Below are 16,035 nucleotides of genomic sequence, written 5' to 3' on the forward strand. Positions count from 1 at the left end.
CCGATTTATTTTATCGAGGGTAAACTGATGGAGTCAGTATAGCATCTTCTAATCAGTTGAGCGCGGTCGTTGATGGTGACGTAGTTTAGTTCCGAATATCAGTTTAGCGCTTCTTAGTTTCTCAAGTAGTTTGGCTTTATTTTTAAAATTTGTAAATACCAAAACTAAATTTTCCAACAATTTTCCCCTTTTTGGTGTTTATCAAAACTTTGAGATATTGCATGATAAACTGATATTCAAAGTGAACTGTTCTTTGGCAGAGATATTCGGTTTCAAGTTCTTGTAAATCTTCCCCCTTTTTGATAAACTAAAAATAAGGAACCGAAAGAAGAGATACATGTGTAGATAACATAATAAACTTGAAACAATTCAAAATAGATTATCTTCGATCGGAAGAAGATCTGTGCAATGATGAACTGCGAGATGGTTGATGAGCTGCTGAGGTATGACGACTAGAGGCTTGAGCTTCATGTTGAGTGCGCAAGATATTCTGAGATAAGCTTGCCAAAGTATTGAGTTGTCGAGAAATTCTTTGAAAATTTGATTGTACTGAAGTGTGAAAGGATTGAAAAAATTCATTCAAATTGTCAACTTTTGTCTCCAGAGACTGATGAGAATTTTGTAGTTGAGACAAAGAGCTTGTCAGTTGACTTGAGTCCAATAGAACTTTGTCCAATAGTGCAAATTTTTCTTGAAGTTTAACTAGTTCTGCACTCATTGATTGTTTCAGAAAAGAAATGTTGCTGTTGGTTTCTTGTTGATTTGCCTTAAGACCAGTGACAGTCTTGGATATAGCATAGACTGAAGTTTCAATCTAAGAGACCAACTGATACCAATCATCATCGTAAATTGATGTGGGAGATAGAGTTTCTTTACCACTAGATAAAAGGTGTTTCTTGACAAAGTCTGTCTTCTGTCCCTTAGGAGGAGATGAAGGTGTAGTTGAAATTATCTCAATTTTTTTCTTTTCCTTTGTCCCGATGAGATGATGATTCAGGAACCGAATGAACAATCATTGCTAGATTTTGAGACAGAGTCTCAGTCTCAATAGCTTTATTATCAAGAGATGAATCTCTGGCGATTTGTACATGTGATGGTGATTCATGTACTGATTCTTGCTGCTGAGCATCAGTGATAAGAGATGGTGTGACTGAGGGATCATTAGTTGGACTGGATGACTGAAGTACTTCTTATCTAATAGACTTGGAGGGAGCAGGAGTGTCATCAAGTTGAGATGAAATCTCCAAAGTTTCTGAGACTTCCTTTGATTATTCCAGAGTTTGTTCAGTAGGAGTTGAAGAATGTAACTCATCTATTTGAGAGGTTTGTGGTTCTGTGGATTCCATATGAGACAAGTTTAATGTCTCATCTTTATTGACAATAGTTTGAGAAGATGACACTTCCATAGTGATTGGTTGAGGTTCCTCATTTTTCTGATCGTATTATAAGCTCAAGATCACATTCCCTCCGATAACCAGTAATGTTTAATTAGTCTCTTTCCTTCAAAAAAGATCTGATGATGTTGAAATTTTACCTCGGGTTCGGTCTGGTAGAATGGATCCTCCAAATCCTTTATGAAACAGGTCGGGTCAGACACCACTAAAATCTGCACAAGCAACATCTAGGTCAAGGGGCACCGAAGGTGTTTTCGGCGTGACCGTCTTGAAGGCAGATGGTATGATTAATGAGAAAACTGATAGATATGAGTGAATGTAAAAGTGAGAGTGAATGTGTGATGAATGATGAATAGTGATTAATGAATGAACACAACCATAACAGTACTTGTATTTATAGGAAAAATAGAGCAAGATACCTAGTCGAATTATAACATGTCCTGGAGTAGGACTCTTCACTCATTGGACCATCCTTGAGTTTATCCCTATCTCATGAATATCTGTAGAATGATCAAACTTATCCTCAAGGCATCCGAGTCCTCCTTGAACTAGGAATGTATGTCCAGCCCATTGGACCCCAGCTCAGGTAGGCCCATGAACACCAGCCCAGGTCCCAACAAGGCATAACAGGTAGAAAACTGGGCTGGACCTTGAATAATGATAATAACCCCATAATCGGGTCAACCCATAATAAACGAGTTCGGGTTAAAATAATTTCACGGGGTATCAATAGTACCTCCCTAACTGGTCTGAAAGGAGAATGAATTTAGACCAATAATTCAGACCTGACCCCGAACTACTCATGCTTGAACATCCCAGAATCGAATTCATGTAATGTGTTTCCTGTAGACGGTCCAGATTAGGATCCACATGATGTGCTTTTAACGAACGACCGAGATGCCCTCTGACGATTCACCTCCCGAAGCTTAGAAGACCCTGACTTGTCCCATCCCGAGCCGTAGATCAAGGGAAAAATCAACGGTCTAGATCAATTCACCCCCTCTATAAATAGAGGTCAGTAAAAATTTCATTTTTTACCTCACACTCTTGTACTGTTACGCTGTCAAAATTTCGAGAGCTCGCCCGACCCGGACTGCTGCTTTCGTCTTGTTTGTGTCAATCCCGAGCTACAGATCTTTTACCTGTAAGTCCTACTGTCCTAACACTAGGTTGGTTAATTTGTCTTCCCCAGATGAAACTTCTGTTAGAGAAATAGTAGCATTTGATGAAGCACCCAATTCTCCCTCTAACAACCCCGAGCCCTCCGATTTCGATAATCCAAGCTCAGAGCTGGATTTATCGGAGACTCAATAGGAAAAATTAAAGCGACTGCACAGACTCAGGTCGAACGAGGCCCGATTATCTGCCAAGGGAAAACAATGGTTTGAGGTACTGGCCTCCCATCTAAGTCCAGACCTAGGTCCCCTCATTAGGGAGAGATCGGGTATGCCCGATACTTATGATCTTATAATCCCGAGTCGTAAAGACCGAGGCTCACAGACCTCCCCCTGACTTCTTGAGCTTCAGCCTAGACCAAATCAAGATGGGTTTAAGATTTCCCGTCCCGAGCTGCGTATCCTATATCTGTCAATATTTTTGTGTGTGTCCAAGTCAATTATCCCCGAACTCTTTTAGTTCAATTCTATCATTAGGTGTCCTTTTTTGTTTCTTCCGAATTCCATTAGACATAGAAAATTTCATTTATTTCTTGCAAATTAAGAAAACTGCCCCGAGCCGTTTCTATATTTCCATGTGACCCGAATACCCCTTTTTTAGGGGTAAGCCTAGCTCACACAAGGGCTGGACAAACAAATATTTTTTTTGTTAAACCCAACTAGCCCTGGGAATGTCGGTCCAACTGGGCTATGAATTTCACCACCCCTGAACCCCCAGCTCTGCCCACTCATGACTTCACCAACTATATCAACACAATGTCCGCGCAAACCTTTGATATTGAGACGACAGGATCAGATCTGCCACAATGTCCGCGCAAACGTAGGGTAGGGAGTGTTTTATTTTGGGTAGATATAGTACTCCTGTACCTGTACTACCTTTATTTAACTTTTTTCCAATATATTTATTTATTGTATTTCTACTTGTTCAGACGACAGGATCAGATCTGCCACCATGCCTGCTAACTTCAGAGCTGCTTTGAAGAATTTAAAACGAAAGAAATCTGAAGATGTAGAGGCCAGCTCTCATCCCGAACCAGATACCACTACTCCCTCCAAGAAGAAATCCTCCAAATCCAAGGAGCAAGGGCATACTGTGGCTCCCGAGCTACCGCCGCATCCTTCCACTTTACCCGCCCGAGCTCATGGAAAAGGCCCGGTAGAGGAGTTTGAATCTCTATCGGACCCCATGCCTCGGGGTATGGATTTCCAGCCCGGGACTCCTGAGATGTCCTTCTTTTTATAGCCCGACCCCCAAGGGAGCCTGGGCATACTGCAAAACCTGATCTCCTGGTCTGACGTAAAAATCCTACAAGCTGTGCCCCACCTGGAGGCTGAACAAAACTTTGCTCTGGCTTTCCTGCAGGTATATTACTTTTTAACTTCATAACTTGTACACCGAGCTGGTATTTATCCTTGTATATTATCACAGGCTTTAGCTTGGGAAGGGGAGATCACTAGCCGAGCTTTCAAAACCCGAGAGGAGCATGCCATGAACCAGGAGGCATTTGTGGCTTGGATCTCTGAACTCACGCGGAAGACCCGTGAGATGAAAAAAGAATATGAAGAAGAACAGGCCGGGATGAGGGCTGAGATTGAGTCCTGTCGTACTGCCCTGGAAACTGCTAATACTAAAATTGCCGAGCTGGAGGTGGAAAAAATCGAGTCAGAGAGCCAAGTACGGGCCCTGACCAAAGAATTAGAAGTTTCCAAGGAGGTCGGGAGGAAGGAGTTCTTGAATTCCGTCGATTTTGCTAATGCCGTAGCTGAGAAGGCGGCTACCTTCTTTGATGAGGGTTTCAATGGGTGCTTAGGCCAGTTCAGGGCTAATGGGTACTCAGAGGTCGAGCACCCCGCCCTTTTCCTAGATTGTACCAAGGCTCTTGATGACATGGCTGATGAAGATTCGGAGGAGGCCGAGCCAGAGAAGCCAGAAAATCCCGACCAGAGCTCAAAGTCACAAGATGCCTTCGCCCCTTGATTATTTTTGTTCCTGTTGTATGAATACTGTTTAAAAACATGATCTAAATGGTAGACCCTGCGCGTTCATTGATTTTGGTTGTTGCCCAGGTCGGGCTGATACATTACTTGTTTACTATTTTTCGTGCATGAATGTTTTTGCCCAGTTCGGGTTTCTTCAATGATTCTTATATTCTAACATGATTTTACTATTATAAATGTGAATGAAAGTAAAGCCACAAAATTTATTAAGTATAAATCATTTAAGGGCCCGACCTACTTATACCAGGATTGGCCGAATGCAAGCCAAGACTTTAACTCATTGAAACTCGATCTGCATGTACACGGACTGTCCGAATAAAAATCAAGCCCCAAGTTATTAAACTGTTTAAACCATACCAATCTTTGAAATAGAGGCACACTCGGATTTTTTAAGTACCAAGGGTTGATTTTTTGACACCAGTCCTGCCTAAGCTTTTACTAATACGAATTTGATATGACAGACCTGCTTAGCCTTTGCGAGCCAGACTGTAACACCCGGAAATTTTAATACGTAAATTCGCATGCATAATTAGGGAAATTAATTATTTAAAAATTTATATTTGGGTTAAATGACATTTATGTGTTATTATGTGAATTATATGCATGATTTAAATTTATTTTATCATTTAACCCGCAGTTATTGTATTTTTAGATTTTTAAGAATTTTATTGAGTTGATCGCGTAGACGGGACTGTGGACGGACGAGATACCAATATTTTTTAGCCAAAAATATTTTATGAGTTTTATGAGGCTTAAAATATTATTTTAATGTGTTTTGTCAAGAAAATTTTAGTATTTATTTATATATTTATTTAAGAGTTGATTTTTAGCCACAATAAGTCATTTTAATGACTTTTATTAATTTTTAAAAATACTATAAATTAGTATTTCGGGATTTTAATTTATTATCAGATTGGTAAGTATTTTAGGAGTTTAAAATGTTATATTTTATGATTATATTATCTACCTAATAAATTTATACCAATTATTGATCTATATCTACCCAAAATAAAACACTCCCTACCCTACGTTGTCTCCCTTAGCTGCCTTCAACCCTCTCCTACCCTCACCATCAGATTTTCAGAATTTCTTCAATCTCCATAGCCGATTCTTCAAGGATTTTGGTGGTTTTTCATTCGTTCGTCGTCCCGGAGCCCCGAATACGCAATAGTCCTCGTGTTTAATTTAAAAGGCATGTCTAAAACTTTTATTTGGCCACCATATAAGCTATTAATCATGCATGACGTGTTTTATATCAGACTTTTCATGGAAATTTAGAGTTTATGCATGTATGCTTTGTATTGATGCATGTTCTTGCTTGTTTGGGTCATGATTCACGTTTTTTCCAAGCATGGTACGGTCCAGGGCTGAGGGCTCGAGTCAGAGGGGTCCCAGGGTGCCTTAGGGTTGAGTTTGTTCAGAGTTTTAAGGTGTCATAGGCTGGAAACTAAGCTATTCACTTCTGATGCACACAGACGCGCAGGTTAGGGCTTTGTGAAGAGAGGGGTCGTTCTCCTTCCTCAGGCCATGGATTTGTGCGTGGTTTGTTGGGTTTAAAAGATTTAGATGTTGGCTAAAATTGAGAAGTGGTTTCACGGTCTTTGGTTGTCGGAGGAAGCCGCACGAACAAAAGTTTGGCGACTGCTCAGTCTGCGCGCGAGGAGGAGGAAGGCGTCTGGTGCAGAGCTTCGTTCTCACTCCTCGGGCCATGGTTTGGTCTGATTCTTGTTGTGTTAGAACCCCCTAGATGTGGGCTATCCATGGGCGGTGGTTCTCCGGCCAGGGGCGGCCGGAGCAGGGCGGTAGCAGCCATGGAATGGCTGCTGCTCGCCCAGCCGAGAAGAGAAGGAGAGGGGTGATCGGGTTTGGGGTTTGGGGGGTTGCTGGGTCGGGTTATGGGTCAGGGTTGAGTGCTGGGTTGGTTCAGGTAGTCATGGGTCGGGTTAAGTCGGTCCGGGTCCGGGTTAGGTGGGCCGGGCTTGAGTATTTTAATTTTTAAATATTTAATGTTTTAATTGGTTTTTGGGCCAATTAATTAGAAATAAAATTATTTGGACCTCCAAATAATTTTATTTGGGCCTTAAATAATTTATTTAAGTTAGCACAATGAATTTTATGGGCTTGGGAGTCCATGAGAATTTTTGGGCCAGTCAGTGGATTTTGGGCCAGTCTAGAGTTTTATTGGGCTTAAGTTAAGTAATTGGGCTTAAATATTTTATTTAGGTCAAGTTAAGTTTAATTAAGTTATTTGGGCTAAAATATGATTATTGGATTTTATTTAAGTTTAATGGGCTTAGAGTGAGTGATCAGCAGTCTGGACCAACCCATGAAAATTAACTAAGTCCGGAATATATATTTAATTCTTTTTTTATGCATGAAGTTTATTTTAAGTATAAGTATATTTATTATTAAAATTAATCAAATATATATTATGGACATATTTTAAGTGCATGCATACATGAAATATTTTATGATGTGTTTATGATTAAGAATTGAGCATGAAAAATATTTTTATGAAAATTGAAGTGGTGTGACAGCACAGAGGTGGTTTACCACCGACACAGAGTTAGTTTTACTACCGGCATAGAAGTGGTTTTACCACTGGCACAGAGGTAGTTTACTACCAGCATAGAGGTGGATTTATCCACCGCCACGTACGATGGTTCTTTAGATTGATCAGTCGGCACAGTTATTAGTCACATTCATGGATATGACCATACTCAGTTTTTATGATTATGACATGCTCAATTATGTTATGTATGATTAGTTATGATGTATGTACGACTGATGATGAATAATTTTTATGATGCATTTATTTTAAGATCATGCATGCATGTCCACGTAAGTTATATGTATTAGTATGATTATGTGATGCATTATTTTAAACCTCGTTATCAAGGATTAGACATGTTGGGCCTCTAGGCTCACTACGCTTATATGGTGCAGGTGAGTATGATGATGTCTATTAGCTCCTACCGGTGGCGAGGACGTATGAGCTCACGGAGCAGTGGACCCCGTGACCGTCGCAGTTATTTAGTTTATTATGATTGAATTTTTAAACATGTTTTATTTTAATATTATTCCGCATATGAGATTTTTTTTAGCAGCACTGTTTATTATTTTAAATTGATGCATTAAACATTTTTAAGGATTTATTTATTTAATATTTTTCAGGTTATTTAAGAAAAGTATGTTATTTTTATATACATATATGTATGGGCGTATATGTATAGTATTATTTAAAAAAAAAAAGTTTTTCCGCATTTTATTAGTAGTAGGCGTTTCACAGACCTTCATGGGCTTTGAGTTCCACTAATGTGGGTCACTGAAGTGGACTTCGTGTGCCAGAACTGCCTGGGCTTTGAGTTCCACTGATATGGGCCACTGAGGTGGACTTTGTGCGCCAGACCTGCCTGGGCTTTGAGTTCCACTGATGTGGGCCACTGAGGTGTACTTTGTGTGCCAGACCTGCTTGAGCTTTGATTTCCACTGATGTGGGCCACTGAGGTGGACTTTGTGTGCCAGACTTGCCTGGGCTTTTAGTTCCACTGATGTGGGCCACTGATGTGGACTTTGTGTGCCAAACCTGCCTGAGCTTTGAGTTCCACTGATGTGGGCTACTGAGGTGGACTTTGTGTGCCAGACCTGCCTGGGATTTGAGTTCCATTGATGTTGGCCACTGAGGTGGACTTTGTGTGCCAGACCTGTCTGGGCTTTGAGTTCCACTGATGTGGCCAGACCTGTCTGGGCTTTGAGTTCCACTGATGTGGGCCACTGAAGTGGACTTTGAGTGCCAGACCTGCTTGGGCTTTGAGTTCCACTAATGTGGCCCATTGAGATGGACTTTGTGTGCCAGACCTGCTTGAGCTTTGAGTTCCACTGATGTGGGCCACTGAGGTAGACTTTGTGTGCCAGACCTACCTGGGCTTTGAGTAAAGATTGATTTCAAAAAATTTCATAGGGTATGTTCCATACAACAGAACTGACTCTCGCAATGACGTTACAAAACAAAATTGACGCCTAACAGGACTGACCCTATAGTAAACAAAACAGGACTGACTATTGCAAAACAAATAAATAACGCAAAAATACTAAATGGTTAAGGACCAGCTTAGTGAAAGATAGATGATATGATGAGGCCCGAGCTGAGCTGCTAGGGGTAGTATTTTTTCAAGTGCTGAGCGTTCCATGGCCTTTTACCCTTCTTGCCTTGGTTATCTTCCAAGTAATATGCAGCTATTCCAGCTTTTCCTATCACTTTGAATGAGCCTTCATACTTGGCCTCTAGCTTTCCTCTTTCCCCTGGATGTTGTATCTTTCTCATAACCAGGTCTCCCTCCTGGAAAACCTTAGGATATACTCTCTTGTTGTAGGTCTAGGTCATTCGTTTGCGATAGGCTGCGAGCCTAATTGCAGCTCGGGACCTGTGCTCTTCAAGTAAGTCCAAATCCATTGCTCGCAATTCTTGATTGTTGGCCCCATTTGCCATTATCCTGGCACTCTCCTGTCCAATTTCTGCTGGGAGAACAGCTTCAGTCCCATACACCATGCTAAAGGGAGTTTCACCGGTACCAGATCGAGTTGTAGTTCGGTAGGACCATAATACGGAAGGGAGTTCGTCTGCCCACTTGCCCTTAGTTGCATCCAGTCGTGTCTTAAGAGCTTGGACTATCGTTCTGTTGATAACTTCGACCTGTCCATTCCCTTGCGGGTATGCCACAGAGGTGAAAACTTGTTCGATCTTCATTTCTTGACACCATGCTCGAACTTTGGATCCACAAAACTGTCTCCCATTGTCTGATGCTAACATGCGAGGGATCCCGAAGCGGCACACTATATTTTTCCATAGAAAATTGAGCACTTCATTCTCTGTAATTCTAGCTAGGGGTTCGGCCTCCACCCATTTGGAAAAATAATCGACCGCGACCAATAAAAATTTTCTTTGCCCCGTGGTAACAGGGAATGGTCCTACAATATCCATCCCCCATTGATCAAAAGGACAAGCGGCCACCACTGCCTTCATGTATTCTGCAGGTCTCCACTGTAGGTTAGCATGTCTTTGGAAATTATAACATGAATTAACCAGATCTGATGAGTCTTTCCGCATGGTAGGCCAGAAGAATCCCGCCAGAAGTGCTTTTCGAGCTAGGGCAAGACTGCCCAGGTGACTGCCACAAGACCCTTCATGAATTTCTCGTAATACATAATTTGCCTCGTCGGGACCCAAACACTTTAACAAAGGTTGAGAAAAGGATCTTTTGAACGGAATTTGGTCTATCATGACGAAACGAAGTGCCCTTCGTTTTATCTCCTTAGCTTTTTATTATTAATTGGTAATTCATTCGTGGTCAGATATTTGTGTATATCATATCTCCAATCCCCTTTTGGTACTTGAGTTAGCATATCATCAAGAGTTTCCAACTGAGATACAAGCTCCCGACCTGTAACAATGGGGTCAGGCCGGTCATTCAAGGCACTAGCTAAGCGAGCCAAATGGTCGGCTTTGATGTTCTCAGCTCAGGGGATGAACTCCAAGTTCAGTTTGGTGAATCCTTCCTTGGCTTTGTCCAATGCCTTGGAATATTTCCTCATATTATCACCTTTGACCTCAAACTTTCCATTGCTCTGCTGAATAGCTAATTGGGAATCGGAATATAGTGTAGCCTGGGAAATGCCCAAATTCCGTGCTGCCTTGAGTCCAAGTAATAATGCCTCATATTCTGCTTCATTGTTAGAGGCTCTGAAGTCCAGTCTGATTGAGATATTAGTTTCTTCACCCCAAGGTGAGATGATCACGATTCCAGCTCCGCTCCCGGACTGACATGATGACCCATCTACAAAAATCTTCCATAGCTCTTCTTGTTCTAGTTGAACTGTCTCTGCCAAGAAATCAGCTAGGGCTTGAGCTTTTATGGTTGTCCGAGGCTCAAATTTGATGTCATATTCACTCAGCTCTTTAATCCATCTGATAAGTCTCCCCGATGCGTCTGGATTGGTTGAAATTTTTCCCAGAACGCTGTTGGAGAGCACGGTGATGGGATGTGACAAAAAGTAAGGACGCAATTTTTTTGCAGTGATGACTAAAGCTAAGGCAAGCTTTTCCTGGGTTAAGTAGTTGAGTTCGGCTCCCTTCAAGGCATGACTCACAAAATAAATAGGCTGATGATTTGTTCCGTCCCTCCTGACCAGGAACGAACTGGCTGCTCGGGGTGTGACCTCCAGATATAAGAACAGTGCTTCTCCTTGTGTAGGCTTATTCAGCACATGCAATTTCTTTAAGTAAGCCTTGAAGTCCTGAAAGGCTTTCTCACTTTCCTCATTCCATTCAAAATTTTCTGTCTTTCGTAATGCCTTGAAGAAAGGGAGGCTTTTATCTGTTGATCGGCTTATAAATCGGGCCAGTGCTATAATTCTTCCCGTTAATCTCTGTACTTCCTGTATATTCTTGGGGGAGGTCATAGAAATTATGGCTTGGACCTTTTCGGGATTAGCTTCAATTCCCCTTCTTGTAACCATGTAACCAAGAAACTTTCCAGCTCGGACTCCGAAAGTACACTTGCTGGGGTTTAGCTTAAGCTGATAATGCTTCAAAGTCTGAAAAGTTTGAGTTAGGTCGGTAATGAACTGGTCCGCAGTTCGGGTCTTGACCAGAATATCATCTACATAGACCTCGATATTTTTGCCGATTTGCTGCTCGAATACTTTGTCCATCAACCTTTGGTATGTAGCCCCAGCATTTTTAATCCCAAATGGCATGACCACGTAACAATATGTTCATATTGACGTCACAAAACTCACTTTATCCTTGTTCTCTTTAGCTAGTGGGATTTGATGATACCCTTGATAGGCATCTAAAAAGCTGAGCAGCTCGTGTCCTGCTGTTGAATCGAAAAGTTGATCAATTCTGGGTAATGGATAACAATCCTTTGGACTTGCCCTGTTCAGATCCCGAAAATCCACACACATGCGCCATTTACCAGAGGACTTTGGCACTAGAACTATATTGAACAACCAGGTCGGGAAATATATTTCCTCAATGTGTCCAGCTCTGAGTAATTCGTCTACTTGTTCCTTTATTACCGTATCTTTTTAAGGACTGATGGGCATGTTTGTGTTGCATATTTTAATATCATTGTGTTGTTATTTTGCATGCGTTTATGTGTTTTAATTAAGCATTGTGTTCATATTTCATACATCGTGTCTACATTACATTCTCCCATGTTTATTGTATAGGACGTAGCATTTTGTCGAGGAAAATATGGAAAAGCTATTGCGCGAGAATGAATTACGGAGTAGTAATGATCAGAAAATCATATTTAATTTTATAGAAGTCCAAATCCGATCTCCACCGTCCAGAATAAAGTTCAAGATTTTTAAAGCAGCTGTCCAAATTTCAGCTCAATCCAACGTCTAGATCTCCGGATATGAATTTTACAAAATCGCTGCTCGCTGGGAGAAAAGTTGCTCGCTCGATCCGCAACATCTTGCGGATCGAGCAGCCAAAAAAATTTGAAACAGTAGGTTCGGAAAAGTTGCTCACTCGATCCGCAACATCTTGCCGATCGAGCGAGACGTGCTGTTCGGGAAAAAATCTGTAATTTAGGAATTTTTATTATTAAGGACTCTATTCTTAATTAAAAGAGATATCTCGAATTTTAGAGAGAGATATTGATTGGGAAGGGAGAGGAGACGCAGAAGAGGCTCAAGAACCATCTTGGCGGCTAGGTTTTATCTTTCTTGTTCTTAGATTTTAATTCTTCTTGTTTTTATTCTTGGTTGAGGAAGACGAACCCTTGAATTTATTTATCTTGTGAGATTCAGATTTTCATTGTTTGATTTTTATCAAGTATTAAGAATTATTCTGAATTGATTGATATGCTTGTGTATGAGATTTTTAGATTGGCCATATTAGGATTTCATTATACAGTCGAATGCTAAATTAGAATTAAAATCCGTAATTGTTTGAAACCTCTGATTTGCGAAGCAACTATGATTAATATTTTCTGCTGTTGAATTTGTTAAATCGTAGGAATAATAATTGACTAGGCTAAATTCATCCGCTTGTGTATGGGTTGTCTAGCTTTATCAGTTTTACTAGTTTGAATGCTACCGTGGATTTAAATCTGATCGCTGGTATTGGGTTAGTTTATGGGGTAAGGGTTAACTTAGACTGCTGTTGTCTAGTTAACTAAAATTAAGGTGAAACAGGAATTAAATTTCCAATGATGAATATTCGATGTGAATTAATTATTTTTAGAGAATCGATGATCGAGTGAATGATTTCAAGGGTATAGTCGACCGATACCAAGTCTCGTTATTTTATTGATCTTTCTTATTTTAATTCTTGCTTAGTAGTTTTTTAAATCCAAAAAATCCCCTTTCCAGTATTTTTAAGAACACAAATAAATTTCACTTTTCTCGTAGGAACGATCCCTACTCTCGCTACTACATTTTTATTTAGATAATATGAGTTGGGTTAATTTGGGCGCGACACGATTAAGCGCTACCAAATTTTGGCGCCGTTGCCGGGGATCGGTGTTAATTTATTGTGTTCTTTGTTTATTTTATTTTATTTTTTTTATTTTAAATTTTTTTTTATTTTATTCCTCGTAGTGCTACTCTGGTTTGTTTGTGCGTGCAGGTGAATCTTCGGAATTAGAAGCATTTCCATACGACCCAAAGATAGAAAGAATTTTGCGTAGGCGAAGGAGGATTCTTGCGGTATAATACTTTGAGATGTCAAATCTACAAGTATTCACAAGTTTTACCCAGCAACACGGAGAGCCTTTCTACGCAGCATGGAAGAGATTCAATGATTTAGCAACCCTCTTCCGGTATCATGATTTTTCTAAATATTCTCTCCTTACATATTTTTTTGATGGTTTGGATGCAGTGACAAGAAGATGGGTAATTGATGGAGCTTTCACGGCCCGTATTTCAATATTTTGCCGAGATGATGATACCATGAGACACCTGTTGGATGATATGGCCGAGTTTGACTATTACTGGTATTCACACTCTCAATACCCGAATTTTACAGACCAACCATTTGAGCTTCAAAAGGAGGAGGGAAGTTGTTCGCAGTTGATCTTACATCCGCTAGAGGATATCATGAGCAAGCTTGTGGCATCGACTGTGGAATCTATAGAAGATCTGAAAAAGTCTAGATGCGACCTTGCGGAGCACATAGAGAATCTCAAGAGATCGATTCCCCAGGGACACAGAGAACAGGAAGTGAAGCAAGATACTCAAGCAATGACCAACCCAATTTGGTTCGATGATGATTATTCAGAGAACCAGGATTGGGAGAGCGAATCAATTCCTACTGAAGATTTAGAGGTGTTTGAGTCTTCTCTTCTTGTTGAACATCAGCCGGAAGATATACTGGAAGAAACAATGTATGATGGAGTACCAGTTTCGAAAGATTTTGGTTTCCAAGAGCCCGCAGAGATATTCTCTTCCCATGTTTACCAGCTACGAAGTGTTGTTGAGGTGACGAGCTTCATCTGTATATATCTGGCCAAGCTTGAGGGCATATGGAACCAAGACCCATTTGTAGTGTCATATAACACTTATTTTGGGCGTCAGCCGCTCTTTGAGCAGTGCTTCTGAGAGTCAAGCCGATGACTGAAAATCAAGCGCTACCAAATTTTGTTTTTTTTTGTTTTATTTTCTTTGTTTTCAGGAGCCTAGCCGCCCCATCTGCATTCCAATTTTCAATATGAGTCTCCCATTATTCAGCCTAAGGCCAAAGAGGACGACAACGCCAACACTTGAACCGGGGGAGTTTTGTTTTAATTTTGCATCTCGTTATCATTTTGTTATTTGTGTTTGTGTCGTTAGTACTAGAGCATTGAGGGCAATGCTTTGGTTAAGTGTGGGGGGAGTTCATTCGATGGTTTGTCATTTTGTTTGCATTCGTTTGTTGAGTATATGCATATAGTTCGTTCCGTATCATTTGTTAGTTTGTTAGTGCTTGTCGTGTTACATGAGTAGGATGATGATTGTTAGCCTATAATGAGATAGTTGAAAAATGATGATTTTTGAAAAAATTTTAACTCTTGATCAGATTTGAGAAACCGTAGGTTGTTTGTTGAATATTCTTAAGCACGCATGTTTAACCAGTAAAGTATAGCGATGTATTAGATATTGTGGATGTCTGTTGGACCATTGCACGACAATAGGTGTTTGTGGAACTTGATAGTGTTTGAATCTTGATGATTTCTTTGATATGGCATAAACGATCTTGGGCGCACCTAGAAAAAAAAAATTTACAACTCCATCCGGGCCTGAAAAGGATTGAAATCCTAATCCTAAAAGATCAAATTTAAGGCTAAGTATGCGGATAAAATGGGGTTGATGCTCCATCCGGGCTATAGACTAGGGGATTGAAATTCTAATCTTGTCTTAGTTATAGCTAAGTATGCGGGTAATTATTGGGGCTAAAGCAATACCGGGTGCAAAATCCGGATGTGCGTAATTATTCTCAAGGCAGTTGTGTTGTGTTGAAGGATTGTTGGGAGGAGAGTTCTTGATGGTGAGGCTTGCACTGAATTGTTATAGGTCGGCGAACAGTCTTGAAACTTTGTTCTTTTGAAGTTGCATGTAACTGGGGTAACATGGCACACACACACGTTTCGCATTCGACTGAAGGTGCATCATTGATGATTGAGAGTCGCTATGAACTTATTTTTAGATGAAAGTGGTTTTTTCTGAGGCTATGATATGAGTGATTCGTCCTTAATTATGTGTTTGTTGTTGTTTCATTTTGTTTTTGCATGACTTGCTCGAGGGCGAGCAAGGATTAAGTGTCGGGGTATTTGATGGGCATGTTTGTGTTGCATATTTTAATATCATTTTGTTGTTATTTTGCATGCGTTTATGTGTTTTAATTAAGCATTGTGTTCATATTTCATACATCGTGTCTACATTACATTCTCCCATGTTTATTGTATAGGATGTAGCGTTTTGTCGAGGAAAATATGGAAAAGCTATTGCGCGAGAATGAATTACGGAGCAGCAATGATCAAAAAATCATATTTAATTTTATAGAAGTCCAAATCCGATCTCCACTGTCCAGAATAAAGTTCAAGATGTTTTAAAGCAGCTGTCCAAATTTCAGCTCAATCCGACGGTTAGATCTCCGGATATGAATTTTACAAAATCGCTGCTTGCTGGGAGAAAAGTTGCTCGCTCGATCCGCAACATCTTGCGGATCGAGCGGCCAAAAAAATTTGAAACAGTATGTTCGGAAAAGTTGCTCGCTCGATCCGCAACATATTGCCGATCGAGCGAGACGTGCTGTTCGGGAAAAAATCTGTAATTTAGGAATTTTTATTATTAAGGACTCTAGCCTTAATTAAAAGAGATATCTCGAATTTTAGAGGGAGATATTGATTGGGAAGGGAGAGGAGACGCAGAAGAGGCTCAAAAACCATCTTGGCGGCTAGGTTTTATCTTTCTTGTTC

Source organism: Henckelia pumila, chromosome 1 (assembly GCF_033568475.1).
Source record: "Henckelia pumila isolate YLH828 chromosome 1, ASM3356847v2, whole genome shotgun sequence".
Classification (NCBI taxonomy): domain Eukaryota; kingdom Viridiplantae; phylum Streptophyta; class Magnoliopsida; order Lamiales; family Gesneriaceae; genus Henckelia; species Henckelia pumila.